The following is a 22,684-nucleotide window of genomic DNA, read 5'->3' as shown; positions in this document are numbered from 1 at the left end:
CTCGCACGTGATCCTCTCCCCCCTGCTACCCCTCGCCCACAACCATGTGCTAGAGCCTCGCGGCCTCAATGTTTCCATTACAAATAACCATCCTGTGACTTTGTTTTTAGAGATAGAGTATCAGCCCCGCTGACTTTTTTAAAGAATTCAACTCAGTCAAGGTTTCAGTACAGCTGTTTAAGCAATTAAATGAATAGCCTGAAAACTATGATACTTTGAATATTATATCACATGATATCACCATCTTGAAATAAAAAATTTAAACTTTTGAAGATATAGCGCTGATAAGGTCTTCAAAATCTACAACATGGTTTTTGTTTGACGCCGTTATCACAAAAATTGTGGAAATCGCGCGGGAGTTTGTTTTGCTTGTAAATGCCTATCCCGCGGCCGGAGTGAATTTGGTTGAAGCCCGGCCTTAAATGGTGAGCAGAATGAAGAATCTAGTCAGCGTGTCTCTCAGTTTTGTGTCCTGGCTATTTGTTGTTTTCTTTTTTTTTTCTCCTAACATTACTGAACCTTAGCTTGTAGTTCGATCGCAGTGTGTTCCTGGAAGCTCTCTAGACGAGTCCGGAAAAGGTTGAAGACACCCTCATCTCTTTCTCTCTCTCCCCCCCCCCCCTCCTCTTCACACCTTCCCCACCCCTCCTTCCTGGCATCAGCTGGTCCGCGCGACTATCAATTTTTCACGTTCCATGTCCGCTAGATTTATGATCGCACCGAGCCTCCCCCCCCCCCCCCCCAAGATCCCAGGAGTGGCGTGTCCTTCCCATCGATCGCGAACGAAGGGCCCTGACCCTTAGAGAAAGAAGAGGAATCGAGGAAAAAGAGAGATGAATGTATGCACCTATATAAGGAGGGAGGGGGGGGGGTGGACGTAGGGATTTTGTTGAAGGGAAGCGGAGAGAATGCAAAAGAAGAAAAAAAAAATATGCGAAGAGCGGGGGGCTACTGGCTGCAGAGGATGACAGATTCGCGCGGCTGTGTCTTCTTGCGTCGTGAAGACGGCATGTTGGGATAGAGGAGAGGGGGAGGATGTACGGAGACGGAGAGAGAAAGAGAGAGAGAGATAGGAGCCAACAAAGCACCGGGGCAAGCATATTCATCTCCGAGACGGTGGATTCTACGTCGCTAAAATATAAACTTCTGCATCTTCATCTCTTCCTCATCGCTATGAGCAAATGCAAAATAGGATTATATATATATATATATATATATATAATATGAAAATTACAAATCTTTAATCTTGCCAAATTCGGGTTTTGTATCTTCTTTGGTGTCGGGTTTTAGATAGACTCCCATGAATGTGTGTGTGATGAAATCGAAGGCATGTGTCCACAGGCAGTTAGTTGTCACACTTCACTGTCCCTCCGGGTTGTGCGTGACTGGGTCAGATGTTATCCCAGGTGTTATTTTCATTGGCTTGTCATGCCTCCAGGGTCGTGTAAACGCTCCCCCCCCCACCCCTCCACAACCCGGTGACTCAATGACGACAAGGGGCGTCCATACTATTGACAGAAATAATACCAATCTTCGGAACTGGAAAAATTCGCGTGTTCACTGACCTCTAGGATGAACTCCGTAGTTCTGTACGCACGCATACTCGGACAATTGTCACCCACTTGTTGGCTGCTATGAAAAACTTTGTTTGAGTGTTCCTCATTGGTCCAGATTCCTCCAGATGAGTTTTGAGCCAATAGCAGAATCAGCTCCAAGGTCTCTCTACCAATCTTTCAGTTTCCTACCTACGATGCAAAATTCATTAATTCTGTTACTACTGTTTCAGAGAAGCTTTCAGCGGTGGGCAGGCGTTGTGGGAAGTAAGTCCTCCGAGCTTAATGATAAGCCTTTTTTCATTGATGGTTTACACTTGTTAGGGAGGAAATATAGGAACCGAAAGCCAAACATCATGGTTTCAAAAGTTTTTAGGCCATAGCAATTTTCAATTGTTTTATTTAAATAAAGTCTTCTTTAACTCATGTCATAGTATATCATTTTGAGGAATCTTTTAATTTTATAGTGCCTGGCTGCTAAAAATCTTTTATTTTCTGTGAAGATTTTTGGTTTTAGTATTGAATTTTGTTTTGAATGATTACTACTTTATTAATTCTGTCAATATACACTATGATTGTCTTTGAACTTCTCGTGATGAGTGATTTTTGTCGTAATGAAGGCAAATTCCCAATATTACACGTCAAAAAAGCATTAAAAATGTTGAAACCATTATGATGACTTAAAGTTCCTATCTACCTCTCTAAGATATAATTATTCTGTCATCAGTAAATTTATTACAGTTTATTTTGCATTTTTATAACGGTTTTAAACATATTTATTATAGTAATTGCATTCTGCGTAGGTCACCAATACGCGTCAGTGGTGTTAAACATCCAGCATTGTTCGTGCCAAACATCTTAATTTTTTTCTCTCATAATGATCATTTTTTTTTGTCGCCATAAGTGAGGTCGTAAAGTTTCGAAATGTGTAATTTGTGTCCTGCGTAAATAATGAAAGAAAATTCTGCCATGGTAACCACAAAACTTATCTTCAACGTGAAGATCGAATCCAAACATTTTGTAAACAATCTCCAGTCTCTTAATTTTCTCGCTGCTGCGATTACGCATGCGTTCGAAAGCGTTTTTAAAATAAACCCCACGCAGATAACGTCTCATTTCCCTCAAAATCTTTTTTGCGGTCATAATTCGCCAGTTACGTTAAGCCCTCGGCTTTCGCGAGGGCACGTTCGCGATACGTAAAAAAAAGTTTGGTTTTGTGGATTCGAAAGGACATGTGTACCCGTTGCGTCACGTCTCAAGCAATTTTTACTTTTTGTTTCGTAACTTAAGTGTCTTTAGTTTGAAGGTTTTTTTTTCGGACACGTGCCGTGTTGCACTGTGGCAATAAACTCAAGAAATAAGCATGTGCTTCACGTAAAACGAAAGGAATGTATACTCCTGGTGTAGGTACGTGATTCATTACAGATTTTTTTTTTAACTCAGTTGCCGGTAGACTCAACCAAACATAAATGTCATCGCCCCTCAAACGTTAAATAGGTATGCATCAAATTAAAGTTCACTTAACCTAAGTGAGGATCAGATTTTAACGTGGTTGTCTTTAACATCGTAGTGACTCTGGGGGATTTTCTTTTTGTGGTTTGTGCACGAACAATAAATTCGTGCTCAGAAACTTAACACCAGTGACACAATAATAAAACAGAATGTGGGTGTATTGGGTCACAAGTCACCGGAACAGTAAAAGGAAATCTGAGTCCACGAAACGGTTTTCCGTTACAGGAATTTCCGGCATAAGTTCTCGTTCCCACAAAAAAAAAATTATACTGTATTTCTTATCGCGTTGTAAATGTCAGAACCAGCTCAGTAACAAAATTTCTGTTTCCGTGTTATATCCCAGTGTCATAGCAACGTCTGAGTTTTCCTTCTTGAATTTTTGCGTACCACAATTAACGTGTTTATCCAGAAAAATTAAAAACCAAAATAAGTAAGACCCATTTCAGACAAATTTAAACATTACACGTAATAATATATCCGCTACCTACCAACTTCAACTATTGGTTTAGCTATAGCTATGCAGTGTCTAACTTAAAGGGGCCCGTTTAGTCAGGGTTGTACATATGTGTTTGAAGGGCCATCCTACCCCCCCCCCCCTTCCCACACACACACACGATCAGTCCGAAAGGTCTGTTCAGACTTATCAGTCGGAACTTAACAGTCATGTGTGAGTAAGGACGATAGACTGGCCAGTCGGAAATGATGGACTGACGAACAGATGGCTTACATTCAACTCGGATTGCGGGCTCGAGAAACCCTCAGTCCGAACTGCCGTGTGTGGGAACAACGTCTCGCCAGTCCAAACTGTCAGTCCAAACAATCAGTCCATCAGTCCATCAGCTGAGTGTCGTGGCAGACATATTTGCTCATACTCTTTGGTTACTTTGTTTGTTTTTTTTTTACTTTTTCTAACCAAAGGTAGAACTTCAGTTGCAAAATCCATTTTTTTTTCCTTCATATTATACGGTTAAATGATACATTCAAAAGCAACAGCAACCGCAAGATTTATCGTGTGTTTGGGAAGGCTTCAGTTCAGTCCTAACTGTCAGTTCAGACTGAGCAGTCAGAAGTGGGAGCTGGACTGGTCGTGTGTGGAGGGACATTCAGTGAGGCGGTTTGGTAACACGCTCGCTGGTGCTTCTAGCGCGGTATCGCCTCTAAGTGCAAGGTTGCAGTATTTTCGTCGTGCATAGGTTTAACCATCAGATCTGAGCGGTAACCGTAACATCACATTGTAGAGAAATGAAGATAAAGCTATAATGCAGGTCCAGTGAGTGCTTTCAAGAATCTGTATTGGATGTTTAATCTGAAAACATGCCTATTAACCATTTTCACTCTTAAAAAAAAGTTTAAAACGAAATGAAGAAACTTAACTACTTATTTTGCAGCTGTTTAACAGTAAATATTTTGAGCAATTTTTAATTCCCGTAGTTTTTTTTACTGAAGCTTTGCATACTGTATTTTGCCCAGGTAGACTCCATGCAGAAACTGTTGAATATCTTTCCTTTACAAAGGAAGTATTGATATATGTTTACTGCGGATAAACTTAAAAAAAAAACCTCAGCGTTTAGATGAATTTTATGTATAGGTATACGGAAAGAATCCACGAAGAAATATTTTGTGCAGCGACAGTTGGTGCTTGTCCGGTTTCTTTCCTCAGCGCCGTGTTATTGCAGAGGCGAACAGCTCCGTGCAGCAGATAATGCGCTACAAGTTGATCTCTGAATTGGAGCGGGAAAGAGCGCGCGCAAAAGAGAGAGAGAGAGAGAGAGTGAGAGAGAGAGAGGGTGAGATAGGTGTGTGAAGCAGGGAGGGAGGAAACTCGGCGAAAGCAAGAGGCAAGAGAGAGAGAGAGAGAGAGAGACGGAAAGAGATGCAGCCTTACTGCGGCCAGACAGGATTGATATCGCGCATAAAGCTGTACGCCTCGGTCTTTTCCGTGGCACCGGGAGGTGAATTTTTATAAATGCCGCTTTCCGCCTTGCTTTATCCCATATTCTCCCCTCCCGTTCCTGGAAATTACGGGAGGGAGGAGGGAAATACGTGTAAGAATTCAGGGTTTTCTTGCAGGTTAATGTGCGCAGAAAAAAAGGTTTGTTCGATACCATCAAATATTTTTTTTGGGAAAGGCGAAACATTTTACGTATAGAAAAATTGATTTTGTGCACCTAACAAAATGTACAGTTGAGTTGAAACCATTTTATTGAGTCAAAATCTTACCTACAACTAAATATTTGTTTCGTCACATACTAACAAATATATTGTTCAGGCAAACAAACCTTTTTCTCGGTATGGATGCTTTTTACTGGCCTGTACCTTAAGCTTTCTAAGCTACTCTGAATACATTTAAATACTGATTTAGTGTTTTCGTGTAGTCAAGAGTAAAAAATATTTTTAATAATATATGGTCAGTTGAACTGTGAAGACAGGCTTGGTTTAAGATGAATTTCGTGAAGTTAATGACGGGAATAATTGTCAGAAGTCGATTCAAAAATGACAATTTAAAAGTTTCAATCGTTGATTTGATCAATGTAGTTTACGTTACATTCAGTATGTTTTCAATCAAATTGACAAGTTTCTTTTTCCCTTCTAAATACAACAGGTAGTTGGGTAGCTCAAGTATATTAAATCCTTCCCCTTCCAATCTAAATTATTAATATTTTGTTGTAAATAATATTTTAATTACTTTCCTAACCTTTTGCTCAATTCGGCAAAAAATATATATCTCTTAGCTTTTTCCACGTTATAACAGTATGATATTAATTTACTGACTCTGACATGTATTTCTGCCGGGATTGTATAATTTAAGGTTTAAATAAATTTGTTAGATTCGATCGGTAAATTCAATAGCTATCTTTCTGTGTGTTTAAGAAAAAAAATATTTACCACTTTTCAGACTCATTATAATTTCAAATTAGTCAATTATATTTTTTTAATTCCATATTTTATCAGATTAATGTAAATAATTTATAAATGTTAAATAGAATATCGAAACCAGAAAATTATTGCCAAATTAAAATGTTAGTATTCGTCAATCAGTTTTTACAAAATGAACAGAAGCAAAATAAAAATTCTGTAAATATCTTAAGTATGAAAATGCATCAACATCCGTTGACATAGAAAGAATAAAATTAATAAAGGAAAGACACCACGCACGCACATACAGGAATGTGATCTCAAACTAACTGAATTTTTTTTCCTTCAGAAGTTGGCAAACAAAGTGATAACTTATATCAGTACATTATAGTATTCCACGTCTGCGTGAAAGTGTAACATGTGATAGATTAAGCTTCATCGGTTGGTCATAACTGAAGAAGCCTTCTGCCGATTACGGGATTAGTACCTTCATTCCTGGAAGTACTAATTAGCAAGATTAATTTGAATTGCTTTTGAACTCAAACTTTAAGCGGCTGTCGATTCTGATTTAATAGCCGCTTTGAGAGCGGGGATTAACGAATTTTGCGTACCTTTATTATCCGTTTCGCAGTTTTTCGGTTAGTTTTCAGGGAAGCGACGTAACATTTTGTTTCTTCTTTTCCATACTAGGGAAGGGGCCGATCGATACTTATTTTACTCAAAGATAAAAGATAAAACTTGTAAGAAACCTTTTTTCTTGTTTTAAATTGATAGATCGGTATCAAAACGCGACGTTTCTTTTTAACGTAGTCTTCACAACTTCCATGCAAATGCAAATTGTAATCTGATGCTGACATTTAAACCAATTTACCGTTAGTTTGATTCTGTTAGTGCGGCTTGTTATAGGACCATGCGAGACTTATGTCGTTTCCACGTGTTCCAAGATGAATAGAAATGGGGAAAAAAAAGACGTTCGCCAGCGAATACATATTTGTTGCGGCCAATCATTGTCAACTTCAGGCATCCTATTAAATTATTTACTGCGCCTTAACTAAAATAAGAATTTATGATAAAAAATTTTTAGAGTTCAAGATGGTGACATTTTGTTTTTTGTCTATTTATATTAGGTGTGTATATGTATGTACACACACCCACACCCACCCACACGCACATATATATCGGAAAAATCCGCGGATTTATTTCTCGGAAGGCTGAAATTCGATATTCAAATGCATTTACCTTTGAGCTGCTTTCGCTATTGGCACGCTGTTTACCTGGATGGCTCTGGGCCAATGAGAAACCCTCAAGCAAAGAAATATCCAATTACAGACATCCCAGTTGAGACTTTAAACAAGTGTCAGCTATCAACGAACTGGTGTTATTTGCCCGAATATACTGAGGACTGTGTAGTCTACCCTGAAGGTCATCAAAACCGCGAATATTTCCAGTCCATCATATGTACATACATGTATTCAAAACCTATGCGCACTCGTTAGTTTTACGGGTAAACGAGCCACGTGTCAAGACCCTTTGCATAACTTTGAGTAGCGTTGCCTTTGATGGAAGAAGAGAACCCGCCGTCGGTAGAGGCATGTACGAGGTGTGATAAAAAAATACGGTGAATATTTTTATTACGAACAAAGTAATAAGTAGAGACCGGAAAAATTCCCGGGTTCAATGACCTCCAGGATAGACTCCAATATCCTCTACACACTCGGGCAAATGCCAACTGTTCATTGGCTGCTGACTTGTGAGTCGTCTCGACTGGGTGGTCTGTGATTCGACACTTCTATGAGTGAGGGTCTCTAATTGGCCCTTAGTCCTCCAGATTAACAGTGAACCAATGACAGAAGCAGCACTAAGGTATAATTATTTGAATTTTAGCATAACACGAAATGAACCCGCGAATTTTTCAGGTCTCTAGTAATAAGCTTACATCAAATTTGAACTAAACTCCTTAAAAAATACTCTTCTTGTGTAGCGATGCGCTCTCATCCCAATGTTGATTCCGGGTCTTGAGCAGATTCTTCGCGACCCTCACAATGTCGGGAATGACGTTAAAACGTTTTCCTTTTCAGGGTGACACATTTTTCTGGTATGTTTTTGCAAACAAACCTTACTGTTAACGCGTTGTTCGAAATCCATGACAAGAGATACGGAAAGTTCGCACATTAATTTAGTCGCAAGTTAGAGCGCAAACCTTCACACTCTCGCACTGTGTTCGTGATTGTACCGCAGTTATTTTGGACACGCCCATCTACGACCGTGAGCTAACGTTTTTCAGCCAAGAAGAAGTAAGCGAATACTGATAAAAATGCGAACAAGGATACTAATGTTCCCCCCTAAGAAATCAGCCAATGGGAAATCAAACTTGGGTTGTGCACACTTTGAGTAATACCCTAAGGCCAGAATAATCCGCGAAATTTCCGGGTCTCTATCCGTGACAGACACTCTTCTGTCCCTGGAAGCTGACTGACAAGTCACGACTTGTTCAAAATTGTCGCTGACTATATCAAAGGTTCAGGCTATCGGGCTTACTACTTCAAATAGATGTAGCGTCAGCAGTTTTTGCTATGAAAAATTCATTCGCCGTAGTTTTTTAATCACACCTCGTATTTTTTTCGGAAACTAATCTGATGTCTCATTAGACTGCAATAAGACATGCCTGCTTAGCGATTATTTCCTTGTAATTGGCGGTCGTCTGTAAATGGCCGGGCCATTTAGGACAAGTTTGCTTCCGAATTGATGGCTAAGTGCTGACAGTAGACATAGAAAAATAAACATTTTACCACAGCCAGTCTGATTTTTTTTTTTTAGAAAACTACATGTCCTTAGTTATCGGTAGAGACCTGAGAAATTCGCGGATTCAATGACCTTTAGTATAGCCTCCATTATCCTCTGCATTTCTCAAGCAAACATGCGTGTTCATTGGGTGCTAACTTGTGAGGTAGCTCCACTATGGGTAGCTTGTGATTCGACATTTCTTTGGTCAATAGTCTGTCATTGGCCCAGAGAGCTACAGTTAAAACTGTGAGCCAATAGCAGAACCAGCAGAATTGTTCACATGTTTGAATTTCAGCCTATCGCGAAATGAATCCGCGAATTTTTCCGGTCTCTAGTCATCGGTATACTCATCCGCCAACGGTCGCCTCCTACGAGAGAGAACGATAGAGAGAGAGAAAGCATAGCGGTCGTGGATGTAAATCAATACTGGAAAGCAATATGTGTGCCGGAGAACTGCTCGGAACTTTCTCCGTAACTTGTTTTAGAACAGTTCTTTCTCCGTAAGGGAACGAGTCTAAAGTTCAGCGATGGAACTTGTTGAGCGTCCCCCCCCCCCCCTCCTTTTTTTTCTTTCCAGCGAGCGGACCACGGAGTTGCCGTAGCGAGACTTCCCGCTCGACAACGACCTATAGTGCTTTCAAATTAATCCCGATCGTTTATTTTTTTCCTCTTTGGAATCGACAGCTGCACGAAATTCAAGTTCAACATCATGCGGAGTGGATGTGCTGAAGACGAAGTCAGTGGTCAGCGAAAAAAAAAAAAAACCGTAGCTGTTGTACAGAAGCTGATGCTAGAAGATATATTTTTAATTGTTCCGCCAATAGTCAGATCGGTGTTTTGTGTCAGTGAGACGGGATGATAAGTTAGACGCTCGATGGTGCTTCCAGTTTGGTGTCGCCTCTAAGCGCGAGACTGTGAACTGGCGCGTGCAGCCTTTCCGTCGCGCATGGAACAACTGTGAGAAACGAAGGTAAATGTGTACTGCAAGTTCCTGGAGTGCTTTTAACGAACTGTTCCGTGGTGTTTCGTGAATTATCCTGAAAACACGCGAGTAGTATATAATAGCCGGTCCTGAAACTGGCTTCTGGCTGTGGATTGATGATTGTTTACATTGTGTCGTCACGGCGGCCATCTTGGATGCAGCGTAACGGGACACAACGTAACGGGACACAGCGTAACGGGACACCGCGTAACGGGACATTACGTAACGGGACAAGTAGATCACGGCGGCCATCTTGGATCCGCCATCTTGGATCCGCCATCTTTGATGATGTCATTTTGTTTTCTAGAAAATTCCGGCATTGTGTTGTCCGCCATATTGGATGATGACGTCACCGTTGCAATTTCCGTTACGGCCGCCATCTTTAACTTTTTTATTTATTATCCGATTTTAATGAAATTTTTTAAAAAAATTATAAAAAAATTTAAATAACATAAATTTAATAAAATATTTATAAAAAACAAACATTATCGACACGGAGCTCGGAGTCCTCGGTTCGAACCCGACTGGTGCAAAAAAATTAAAAATGGCGACCGATCCTTCCCCCCACGGTGGGTGCTGGCATACTGACCCCCACCACTTATGTCAAAGTATACATATCTTCACCTAGTATGATGTCAAGTCCGCCATCTTGAAATCTGGACGCCATCTTGAAAATCTTTATTTATTATCCGATTTTAATGAAAAAAATTCCAAAATTCATCAAAAAATTAATGTATTTGAATTCTGTATGATTATATCGATGTACGTCCTTGGTTCGATTCCCGACGAGAGTAAACGGTCGATCCTTCCTCCATGAAAGCTACCTAGACTGATCTACCACCACCAGTACCAAGGTTTATATCATCAACTGGTATGACGTCACGTCCGCCATCTTGTCTTCATCCGCTGGAGTCCACCATCTTGTTTTCGTCTGCTAGAGTGTGCCGATACCATGTAGTATAATTATATGGTCACCATACATTTGTCCTCAAATGTTGACATTGATCATTGACCTTGGCCCTTGACCTTGGAATTTGACCTTGGCCTTGAAATTTGACTTTGACCTTGACCTTGAAAATTGACCTTGACCTTGAAATTTGACCTTGACCTTGAAATTTGACCTTGACCTTGAAATTTGTTCTTGACCTTGAAATTTTACCTTGACATTGAAATTTGACTTTGTCCTCGAAATTTGACTTTGTCCTTGTCGACCATCATGGATCCGACATTTTATGTTCAGTAGATGCTACCAGGAGCTACCACCTGCTGGAGTATGCCATCTTGTGTGTGTACTCGTATTATAGAGTACATTTCCATCTGGATAATTTTATTCTAACCCGCTACAGTGCAGTAATCATTTATTACTGTGACACACGCCATCTTGAAATTTGGACGCCATCTTGAAAATCCGTAATTTTAATGCTAGAGATTCGGGAAAAAGTTCAAAATTCATTAAATAATTCACTCATTAAAGTAATGATTGATTAGATCGATTCCCGTCCTTAGTTCGACCCCTGACCGATACCAATCAACTTTAATTTTAAAAAATACCACAAAAGCGTCAGGTTTGAGAAAATAAAAAACACCACAAGTTCTTTTAAAAACTTTTATTACATACATTCTAATCTACTACAAGTACATAATAAACACAGACAAAGTACTAAAGTCTTGTGGATTCCTCGATTCAAACAGTCTTCTTATTGTACGGACAAAGCCTTTTACATGACTTTAAATGTCTATCCGATCCGTTCATCACCGCAGCCAGAGACGGACTGAAGTTCATATCACCAGGGTCCCACTTATATATTCTCATTTGCTGGTACAACACACGAGTCAAAACAATAACCATGTTCATTATACTTCTCGGAGCATTTTTTATAATGAAGATGTAAGCTATCAAGACGTGAAATTAGTTTTTTGCACTTATTGCACTGAAATTGTATTCTTTTAACATTATTAGAACAACTGCTTCTTTCATGTCTGCGAGCATTTGAGGTAATAGTAAATGATGCGTCACAGTATTTGCACCGACGCAATGTATGCTTTTCATTAGTGGAAGAATCCATTGCTGACGATGAAACTTCGGATGATGGTGGTATCACATCTGTTGAAATCTCCTCCAATGTTGACACCGTCGTTGCCAACGGGATCTGCACCTTCTCCATCGTAGCTGTCGTCAAGGTCCCCGTAGACGATGGTACAACCTCCGAGTTCGACGTTAAAGACGGTAAAGATGCCATCGAGGACTCAAGAACAGCTAATTGACACGTCTTATGCACCAGAAGAAACAAACTAGGTGATCCTTACACCGCCGACGTCAGTAACTAACTGAGCGTCCTGCTGTCTAGGACTCGCTTATATACATGCACCGGATGGAATAATACGCTAGTCAAATCAAGAACCATTTACAATAATACTAGAGTCAAATCTACAAATTAAAAAAGAGGATCATTTGATCGAAAAAAAAATTCGATCTCTCCAATATACGCCAGGCTCCAAGAGCTACAATTCACGTCATCAGATCCATCTAAATTTTGCTCCTATGCTTCAATTGACCATTAGCTGCAAGTGCTCCAACAGATCCATCAGCTCCAACACGTAATGTACGCAATGTACGCACAATACATGCAATTTACATGCAATAAATGTAATGATCACTCAGTACACACAGGAAACGGAACGTACACACAGTACACACAGGAAACGGAACGTACACACAATACACACAGGAAACGAAACGTACACACAGTACACACAGGAAACGAAACGTACACACAGTACACACAGGAAGCGGAACGTACACACAGTACACACAGGAAACGGAACGTACACACAGTACACACAGGAAACGGAACGTACACACAATACACACAGGAAACGGAACGTACACACAGTACACACAGGAAACGGAACGTACACACAATACACACAGGAAACGGAACGTACACACAGTACACACAGGAAACGGAACGTACACACAGTACACACAGGAAACGGAACGTACACACAGTACACACAGGAAACGGAACGTACACACAGTACACACAGGAAACGAAACGTACACACAATACACACAGGAAACGAAACGTACACACAGTACACACAGGAAACGAAACGTATACACACAGTACACACAGGAAACGGAACGTACACACAGTACACACAGGAAAAGGAACGTACACACAGTACACACAGGAAACGGAACGTACACACAGTACACACAGGAAACGGATCGTATACACAGTACACACAGGAAACAGAACGTACACACAGGAAACGAAACGTACACACAGTACACACAGAAAACGGAACGTACACACAGTACACACAGAAAACGGAACGTACACACAGGAAACGAAACGTACACACAGTACACACAGGAAAGGAAACGTATACACACATTACACACATTAAACGGAATGATCACACATACATTAGCGGAAACACACAGGCTTAGTTGGAAATCAGAATACAAGAAACAAAAACATTAAATTTTTACTTTCAATATTTAATTACTTCTCAACATTACACAAATACAAGTAAAAGAAACCATTATTGTATGTAGCCAGCTTTCCTCAGTTCTTTGAGTATGAAGGATATTTCTTTGATGCACGAATAGTTTCCTGCACAAAGCGAGTCATGTAGAAGTCTTAGCCGGTCAACCAATATGTTTGGATCTTTCCATGATGTGTAATCAATCTCTTCTACCACCATCTTACTTGCTTGTTTATTATAAATACTGTTAATATCACAATCGTCCCAGTGATCATAATAAGCATTATCAGATTTATTTTTTATAACACGACGTTTCCATCGTTTCGGTCTCAGGACATCGCCACATTCTTCGATCTTGTCAGCTCTAGGTGCTTCATCACAGTCTATGCCTTTGTCAACAGCCTCAGAGTCACTGTAACAATCACTGTAGAAGACATCCTCTTCACCCATATTACCGTATGAATTCGCTATCGATGATGTCGAAGTGTCTTCATCGTCTTCATGCTTCCTTTTTAGGAGTCCATCATTTTTACAAAGAATGGAGGATCTACTGAATATAGGCTTGAATGTATTCTCACTTATCACGGTGTTGATACTTCCATTAGTTTCAGTCTTCCCGAAGCCATTAGCATCCTTCAATTTATGTTCTTCCTCACAATCGGGTGAGCTAATACCATCACGCTCAGGACAAGGAAAATTATTGTCGTAATGCAGATCACTCTTCTTTAGTCTAGTGGATCCATCGGTGTCCTCTATGCCGTAAGTAGTCTTGACTTTACATGTTCTACCATGTCTTTTTAAGCTGTCAATTCGTGTTAACAACCTGCTACAACGATTACAGCTTAACATGTTGCGTAGTGGGTTTCTAGCACAATCATTCTTCTCATGACGTCTAGCATTCCTTCTCATGGCAAAATCCTTGCCACAGTATCTACAGCGGCTTCCTTCCGATTCAGCTGCAGATAACAAACCACGATCCATGATAGCTTCTGTGACTAATGTTAGATACAAACTGTCAGTTTTCTCCAATTGGAACCATTTCTTAAATAGAGTTTTTGAAATGTTTCATCAGCGAGAGTTAAGTTATCTAATGCAAAGAAAATTGATGCAAGTAGTTCTGGCTGTCGTCAACAGATGTCGCTACGTGTTGCTTGTAGGTAAATAATATCTATTTCATTAATGTGGGATGCGTAACGCTCACTATCGATCGCAAAGGGAAGTTGGCTTCGATAGTATCCAAGGAGAAAAAAAGTTCGTCCTTCCTGCTAGTGCTTCTCAGATTTCTCACGGTCCGCCATATTGGATTGTGACGTCACGGCGGCCATCTTGGATGGGTGTGACCTTGACCTTTGACCGAAACCTCAGGAATGATCGCAAGCACACGGATTAACCATCAAAATATTGATAAGAATAATCAGGAGCACACGGAGAAAACCATCATAATATTGGCAAGAATAATCAGGAGCACACGGAGAAAACCGACACAAGTATTCTTTTATATCATAAAAATATAAAAAAAAATTAATAAAAAATTAAAAATAAAAACGAAAAAAAAAAAATCAAACATTCTGGCTTGTACTAGAACTCTATCTTTGCTCAACAATGAGAAGTTCACAAGCTAGAATGATTGTGCTAGAAACCCACTACGCAACATGTTAAGCTGTAATCGTTGTAGCAGGTTGTTAACACGAATTGACAGCTTAAAAAGACATGGTAGAACATGTAAAGTCAAGACTACTTACGGCATAGAGGACACCGATGGATCCACTAGACTAAAGAAGAGTGATCTGCATTACGACAATAATTTTCCTTGTCCTGAGCGTGATGGTATTAGCTCACCCGATTGTGAGGAAGAACATAAATTGAAGGATGCTAATGGCTTCGGGAAGACTGAAACTAATGGAAGTATCAACACCGTGATAAGTGAGAATACATTCAAGCCTATATTCAGTAGATCCTCCATTCTTTGTAAAAATGATGGACTCCTAAAAAGGAAGCATGAAGACGATGAAGACACTTCGACATCATCGATAGCGAATTCATACGGTAATATGGGTGAAGAGGATGTCTTCTACAGTGATTGTTACAGTGACTCTGAGGCTGTTGACAAAGGCATAGACTGTGATGAAGCACCTAGAGCTGACAAGATCGAAGAATGTGGCGATGTCCTGAGACCGAAACGATGGAAACGTCGTGTTATAAAAAATAAATCTGATAATGCTTATTATGATCACTGGGACGATTGTGATATTAACAGTATTTATAATAAACAAGCAAGTAAGATGGTGGTAGAAGAGATTGATTACACATCATGGAAAGATCCAAACATATTGGTTGACCGGCTAAGACTTCTACATGACTCGCTTTGTGCAGGAAACTATTCGTGCATCAAAGAAATATCCTTCATACTCAAAGAACTGAGGAAAGCTGGCTACATACAATAATGGTTTCTTTTACTTGTATTTGTGTAATGTTGAGAAGTAATTAAATATTGAAAGTAAAAATTTAATGTTTTTGTTTCTTGTATTCTGATTTCCAACTAAGCCTGTGTGTTTCCGCTAATGTATGTGTGATCATTCCGTTTAATGTGTGTAATGTGTGTATACGTTTCCTTTCCTGTGTGTACTGTGTGTACGTTTCGTTTCCTGTGTGTACGTTCCGTTTTCTGTGTGTACTGTGTGTACGTTCAGTTTTCTGTGTGTACTGTGTGTACGTTTCGTTTCCTGTGTGTACGTTCTGTTTCCTGCGTGTACTGTGTATACGATCCGTTTCCTGTGTGTACTGTGTGTACGTTCCGTTTCCTGTGTGTACTGTGTGTACGTTCCTTTTCCTGTGTGTACTGTGTGTACGTTCCGTTTCCTGTGTGTACTGTGTGTATACGTTTCGTTTCCTGTGTGTACTGTGTGTACGTTTCGTTTCCTGTGTGTATTGTGTGTACGTTTCGTTTCCTGTGTGTACTGTGTGTACGTTCCGTTTCCTGTGTGTACTGTGTGTACGTTCCGTTTCCTGTGTGTACGTTCCGTTTCCTGTGTGTATTGTGTGTACGTTCCGTTTCCTGTGTGTACTGTGTGTACGTTCCGTTTCCTGTGTGTATTGTGTGTACGTTCCGTTTCCTGTGTGTATTGTGTGTACGTTTCGTTTCCTGTGTGTACTGTGTGTACGTTCCGTTTCCTGTGTGTACTGTGTGTACGTTCCGTTTCCTGTGTGTACTGTGTGTACGTTCCGCTTCCTGTGTGTACTGTGTGTACGTTTCGTTTCCTGTGTGTACTGTGTGTACGTTTCGTTTCCTGTGTGTATTGTGTGTACGTTCCGTTTCCTGTGTGTACTGTGTGTACGTTCCGTTTCCTGTGTGTACTGAGTGATCATTACATTTATTGCATGTAAATTGCATGTATTGTGCGTACATTGCGTACATTACGTGTTGGAGCTGATGGATCTGTTGGAGCACTTGCAGCTAATGGTCAATTGAAGCATAGGAGCAAAATTTAGATGGATCTGATGACGTGAATTGTAGCTCTTGGAGCCTGGCGTATATTGGAGAGATCGAATTTTTTTTTCGATCAAATGATCCTCTTTTTTAATTTGTAGATTTGACTCTAGTATTATTGTAAATGGTTCTTGATTTGACTAGCGTATTATTCCATCCGGTGCATGTATATAAGCGAGTCCTAGACAGCAGGACGCTCAGTTAGTTACTGACGTCGGCGGTGTAAGGATCACCTAGTTTGTTTCTTCTGGTTCATAAGACGTGTCAATTAGCTGTTCTTGAGTCCTCGATGGCATCTTTACCGTCTTTAACGTCGAACTCGGAGGTTGTACCATCGTCTACGGGGACCTTGACGACAGCTACGATGGAGAAGGTGCAGATCCCGTTGGCAACGACGGTGTCAACATTGGAGGAGATTTCAACAGATGTGATACCACCATCATCCGAAGTTTCATCGTCAGCAATGGATTCTTCCACTAATGAAAAGCATACATTGCGTCGGTGCAAATACTGTGACGCATCATTTACTATTACCTCAAATGCTCGCAGACATGAAAGAAGCAGTTGTTCTAATAATGTTAAAAGAATACAATTTCAGTGCAATAAGTGCAAAAAACTAATTTCACGTCTTGATAGCTTACATCTTCATTATAAAAAATGCTCCGAGAAGTATAATGAACATGGTTATTGTTTTGACTCGTGTGTTGTACCAGCAAATGAGAATATATAAGTGGGACCCTGGTGATATGAACTTCAGTCCGTCTCTGGCTGCGGTGATGAACGGATCGGATAGACATTTAAAGTCATGTAAAAGGCTTTGTCCGTACAATAAGAAGACTGTTTGAATCGAGGAATCCACAAGACTTTAGTACTTTGTCTGTGTTTATTATGTACTTGTAGTAGATTAGAATGTATGTAATAAAAGTTTTTAAAAGAACTTGTGGTGTTTTTTATTTTCTCAAACCTGACGCTTTTGTGGTATTTTTTAAAATTAAAGTTGATTGGTATCGGTCAGGGGTCGAACCAAGGACGGGAATCGATCTAATCAATCATTACTTTAATGAGTGAATTATTTAATGAATTTTGAACTTTTTCCCGAATCTCTAGCATTAAAATTACGGATTTTCAAGATGGCGTCCAAATTTCAAGATGGCGTGTGTCACAGTAATAAATGATTACTGCACTGTAGCGGGTTAGAATAAAATTATCCAGATGGAAATGTACTCTATAATACGAGTACACACACAAGATGGCATACTCCAGCAGGTGGTAGCTCCTGGTAGCATCTACTGAACATAAAATGTCGGATCCATGATGGTCGACAAGGACAAAGTCAAATTTCGAGGACAAAGTCAAATTTCAATGTCAAGGTCAAATTTCAAGGTCAAGGTCAAATTTCAAGGTCAAAGTCAAATTTCAAGGTCAAGGTCAATTTTCAAGGTCAAAGTCAAATTTCAAGGTCAAGGTCAAATTCCAAGGTCAAGGTCAAAGGCCAAGGTCAATGATCAATGTCAACATTTGAGGACAAAAGTATGGTGACCAGATAATTATACTACATGGTATCGGCACACTCTAGCAGACGAAAACAAGATGGTGGACTCCAGCGGATGAAGACAAGATGGCGGACGTGACGTCATACCAGTTGATGATATAAACCTTGGTACTGGTGGTGGTAGATCAGTCTAGGTAGCTTTCATGGAGGAAGGATCGACCGTTTACTCTCGTCGGGAATCGAACCAAGGACGTACATCGATATAATCATACAGAATTCAAATACATTAATTTTTTGATGAATTTTGGAATTTTTTTCATTAAAATCGGATAATAAATAAAGATTTTCAAGATGGCGTCCAGATTTCAAGATGGCGGACTTGACATCATACTAGGTGAAGATATGTATACTTTGACATAAGTGGTGGGGGTCAGTATGCCAGCACCCACCGTGGGGGGAAGGATCGGTCGCCATTTTTAATTTTTTTGCACCAGTCGGGTTCGAACCGAGGACTCCGAGCTCCGTGTCGATAATGTTTGTTTTTTATAAATATTTTATTAAATTTATGTTACTTAAATTTTTTTATAATTTTTTTAAAAAATTTCATTAAAATCGGATAATAAATAAAAAAGTTAAAGATGGCGGCCGTAACGGAAATTGCAACGGTGACGTCATCATCCAATATGGCGGACAACACAATGCCGGAATTTTCTAGAAAACAAAATGACATCATCAAAGATGGCGGATCCAAGATGGCGGATCCAAGATGGCCGCCGTGATCTACTTGTCCCGTTACGTAATGTCCCGTTACGCGGTGTCCCGTTACGCTGTGTCCCGTTACGTTGTGTCCCGTTACGCTGCATCCAAGATGGCCGCCGTGACGACACAATGTAAACAATCATCAATCCACAGCCAGAAGCCAGTTTCAGGACCGGCTATTATATACTACTCACGCGTTTTTAAGTAATTTTCATTGTTCTAAAAGTACAGTTTAATAAACGAAATACGGCAACATAACTACTCATCCGCCCTCAGTGCATTCTTAAATGCTTTTCGTAAACACTCGGATACGTTGGAGCAGTTTTCAAATCGCGTGAGATTTTTCTGGAGCTCTGCACACAGGAATGTGTGACCAGGTAGCAGTGGCGTAGGCAGGATTTGTTTATGGGGGGTGTTAAGAAGCATGCCCCCCCCCCCCTCGTATTAAAGCGGGGATTTTAAGGTGTAAAATAGTGCTCTTTTAGTATTTTTCGGTACTTAAATTTAAATATTGTAATGGTAAATTTTTTATTAATTTTAATATGAAATTTGTTTGAGTGATGAATAAGAAATTAATTAAAGATTTGTTGCTAAGGGGGGGGGGGGGGGTTCGAACCCCTAACCCCCCCCCCTGGCTGCGACCCTGCCAGGTAGTCGGGGGTCTTAACAGCTTGAAAAGAACTCGCCAGGAACAATCGTAAAATAAAAATGATAATCATTTAGTCATTTAGATGTTAACAACACATTAGCAAGGAATTCGCTTCGAACCTCATGTTTTAAATATTTAGAACAGAAAGTTTGGGGTTGGTGGAGAGGGGTGGAGGGGTCGTTCTCATCTTTATCATCTCATTATCACTAGAGACCGGAAAAATTCGCGAATTCATTTCGCGAGAGGCTAAAATACAAATAGTTATACCTCAGTGCTGCCTCTGCTATTGGCTCACAACTCACCTGGATGACTCTGGGCCAATGAGAAACACCCAACCATAGCTTTATCGAATCACAGGCTGTAACGTCTCAAAACACAGCAGCCAATGCGTGGGTGACATTTGACCGAGTGTACGTAGAACTGTGGAGTTCATCCTACAGGTCATTGAACCCGCGAATTTTTCCGGTCTCTAATTATCACACATGCACAGATTGCATCCATCAACTTCCTTACAACTTACCTCAGTGTGCTACGTATGTGAGTTTATGGGAACTCTTCAGTCGAAATTAGTGCCCGCGGCAGTTACGCAGTCGGACATCTCGCCTCCCGCCAAGATGATCAGTTTTCGATTCTCCCGGGGGAAATTCGTCAGGAAGGGGGGGAGGGCCTGATGGTTTTCCGCGTGGGTATTAACCGACGCAAATCACATCCCGATAGGGTGCTCGTATGTTGTACACTGCCCATATTTCGGCTTGTACGGCTACAAGACATAGTTTTGTCGGTTACGTTTATCAATCCCGTTTCACAGTCACGATTTTGCAAGCGTAATCAGTCCCCTTCAATGTGGTGCTTCTTAATTACAGGGGGAACACCCCCCCCCCCTCCTGCTGATCTACTCCCATGCATAATTATATGAATACGCAGTAACCCAACCCCGTGGTTCAAACTATATCGCTATGGATTTCAGGCAAAGGTTCTGTCTTGGAGTGCCCTGCAAGGCATCGTTTTCGGTTTTATTCTAGACTTTGCTTCGGTCCCCATCGTGACTCTTCGCCGTGTGCTAAGCGGAAGGCAGTTTAAATTAGAGCAAAACACAGAAAAGAAACTTTTTTTTTTATATTAAGAGAAACGTAGAGGATTTTGAGCGGGAACGCGGACAAATTCGTGCAGCCAGCAAAGTCACGATATCGTGTGGTTGGATGGGGTTGAAAAAAAAGGGGGGGGGGGGGTTTCCCGTGACTGCCAGTTTTGCCCTTTCTTGTGACCTTTTAGCTCCGACTTCGGCGCCAGGTCTGGCAGGAATCGGTCTGGCAGAAGAGGCTGCCTTGGGCTTTTATCGGTTTCCGATGTCAACGTCAGCTCAGATTCGGCTATCGCTCCTCTACCCTCCCGATACCATCCCCCACCCCCACCCCCAACCCCTTATTCCTTCAACAACTCCCTCCTAAATTCCACCAACTTCCTGTACTCTGGGCGCCTGTGATTCGTCGACAATCTCTGGTCACGTGACACGCAGATACTATCCGCTGGTTGAGGGATTTTCGAAGGGATGCCACGTGTTCCGTAACATGACTTAGAAGTATAAAGCCTTTTGATTGGTTACAGTTACATTATATGGCGTATAAGTGAAAATAAAGGCGTATTGCAAGCCCCTTGAGAGCTTCCAAGAATCTCTACAGAATTTTTTTATGCCCAAGAATTACATATTCTGAAAACACGTGTTTTACCCATTTCCACTCTTCAAATAATAACACTGTTTTTTTGTTTGTTTTTTAATTCTCTTTTGGCACAGCCTACAAGTTTAGGTACATTTAGAATTACATATTTATTCTGGAACATTTTAAGAACTTAGTGTAGCCTACATAACATCCTATATGTTCGCCAATAATAAAAAAAATAAACGCTTTCTCTTTTAAACACCAAAAATATTTTGACTGTTTTTAACTTAATGTATCCAGCATTGAATATCTTAACGAATTTCATATTATGCATACTAAGGTAGTTATGCAATTATTGTTGACCTCCAAACACTATTTTTCATCCCTTGCGAGGTTGTATATATATTTTTTTTTTAGACAATGGTTTAAGGTAATATTAATATGGTTATTAATGTATTCCGACAAATTTCGATACTATGAAAGTTTAATTATTTTTTCATTTCCTGTTTTTACGGTTATAGTTCGTTTCATCAAAAGTTGTTTCAGCCAAAGGTTTTAGATAAATTTTAGGAGTTTATCAATAAATTATATTTGATAGTATATATTAAAAAAGTAATGACATTTGGTCTTTCTACCCTTGTTATTTCCACCCCTTGCAGTAATGATTTGTGATATAAAATTTACTTGGACAAAAGTTTTCCACAATATTTAAAAAGTTAAAAAAAAATAATAATAATTTGATAGAGCACATGGTATGGAAGTTTTATTTATTGTCTTATTTTAACGTTAGGTTTTTTCAACGCTTGCAGTAATGGTTTGTATTACCAAAAATGTATTCAGACAAAGGTTTTAGGTAAAAATTATTTTTACAAACTATTCGAATGAATATGATGGTGTCCCTACAAAGGGAGTTATGATTTTTTTTTTTTTTTGTCATTCAACCCGTATTTGTTCCACCACTTTCAATAATGGTTGTTCGTATATAAAAAATTATTTTAGACGAATGTTGTGGACAATAATTTAATGTTTTACATTAAAACAGAACGAATTTAATAATGCGCATGATACGGAAATTATGAATTGTTTAAATTCTACCCCTTCATTTTTAAACCCATGCACCAATGGTTAGTCTTATCAAAAATTGTTTCCGACAAACGTATTGGATAAAAATTATAAGATTTACAAACAATGTGAACGGATTTGATAGTGTACCTAGTAAGGAATTAGGATTTTTTTTTAGTTCAACCCCTCATTTATTCAATTCCTTGCAGCAATGGTTTGTCTAATCAAAAATTGTTTCAGAGAAACAGTTTTAGATAAAAATTATAAGATTAATAAATAATTTATACAAATTCGATGTACCTACGAAGAGAGTTATGATTTATTTTTGTCCTCAAACCGTTGTTTTTTTAACCCATTGCAGTTATGGTTGTATCAAAAACGTTCTCAGACAAAAG

The 22,684-nt window shown here is 39.8% G+C and overlaps 1 protein-coding gene across 1 annotated transcript in view; it reads left to right on the top strand.

Annotated features, from left to right (window-relative positions):
• Positions 1-22,684, top strand: part of LOC134536057 (homeobox protein Nkx-6.1) — a 557,696-nt gene that overhangs the window by 493,723 nt on the left and 41,289 nt on the right. The window lies entirely within an intron of this gene.

Source organism: Bacillus rossius, chromosome 10 (genome assembly GCF_032445375.1).
Source record: "Bacillus rossius redtenbacheri isolate Brsri chromosome 10, Brsri_v3, whole genome shotgun sequence".
NCBI lineage: Eukaryota > Metazoa > Arthropoda > Insecta > Phasmatodea > Bacillidae > Bacillus > Bacillus rossius.
Note: the sequence above shows the minus strand (reverse complement) of the source record. Positions and strands in the feature narration are given on the sequence as shown.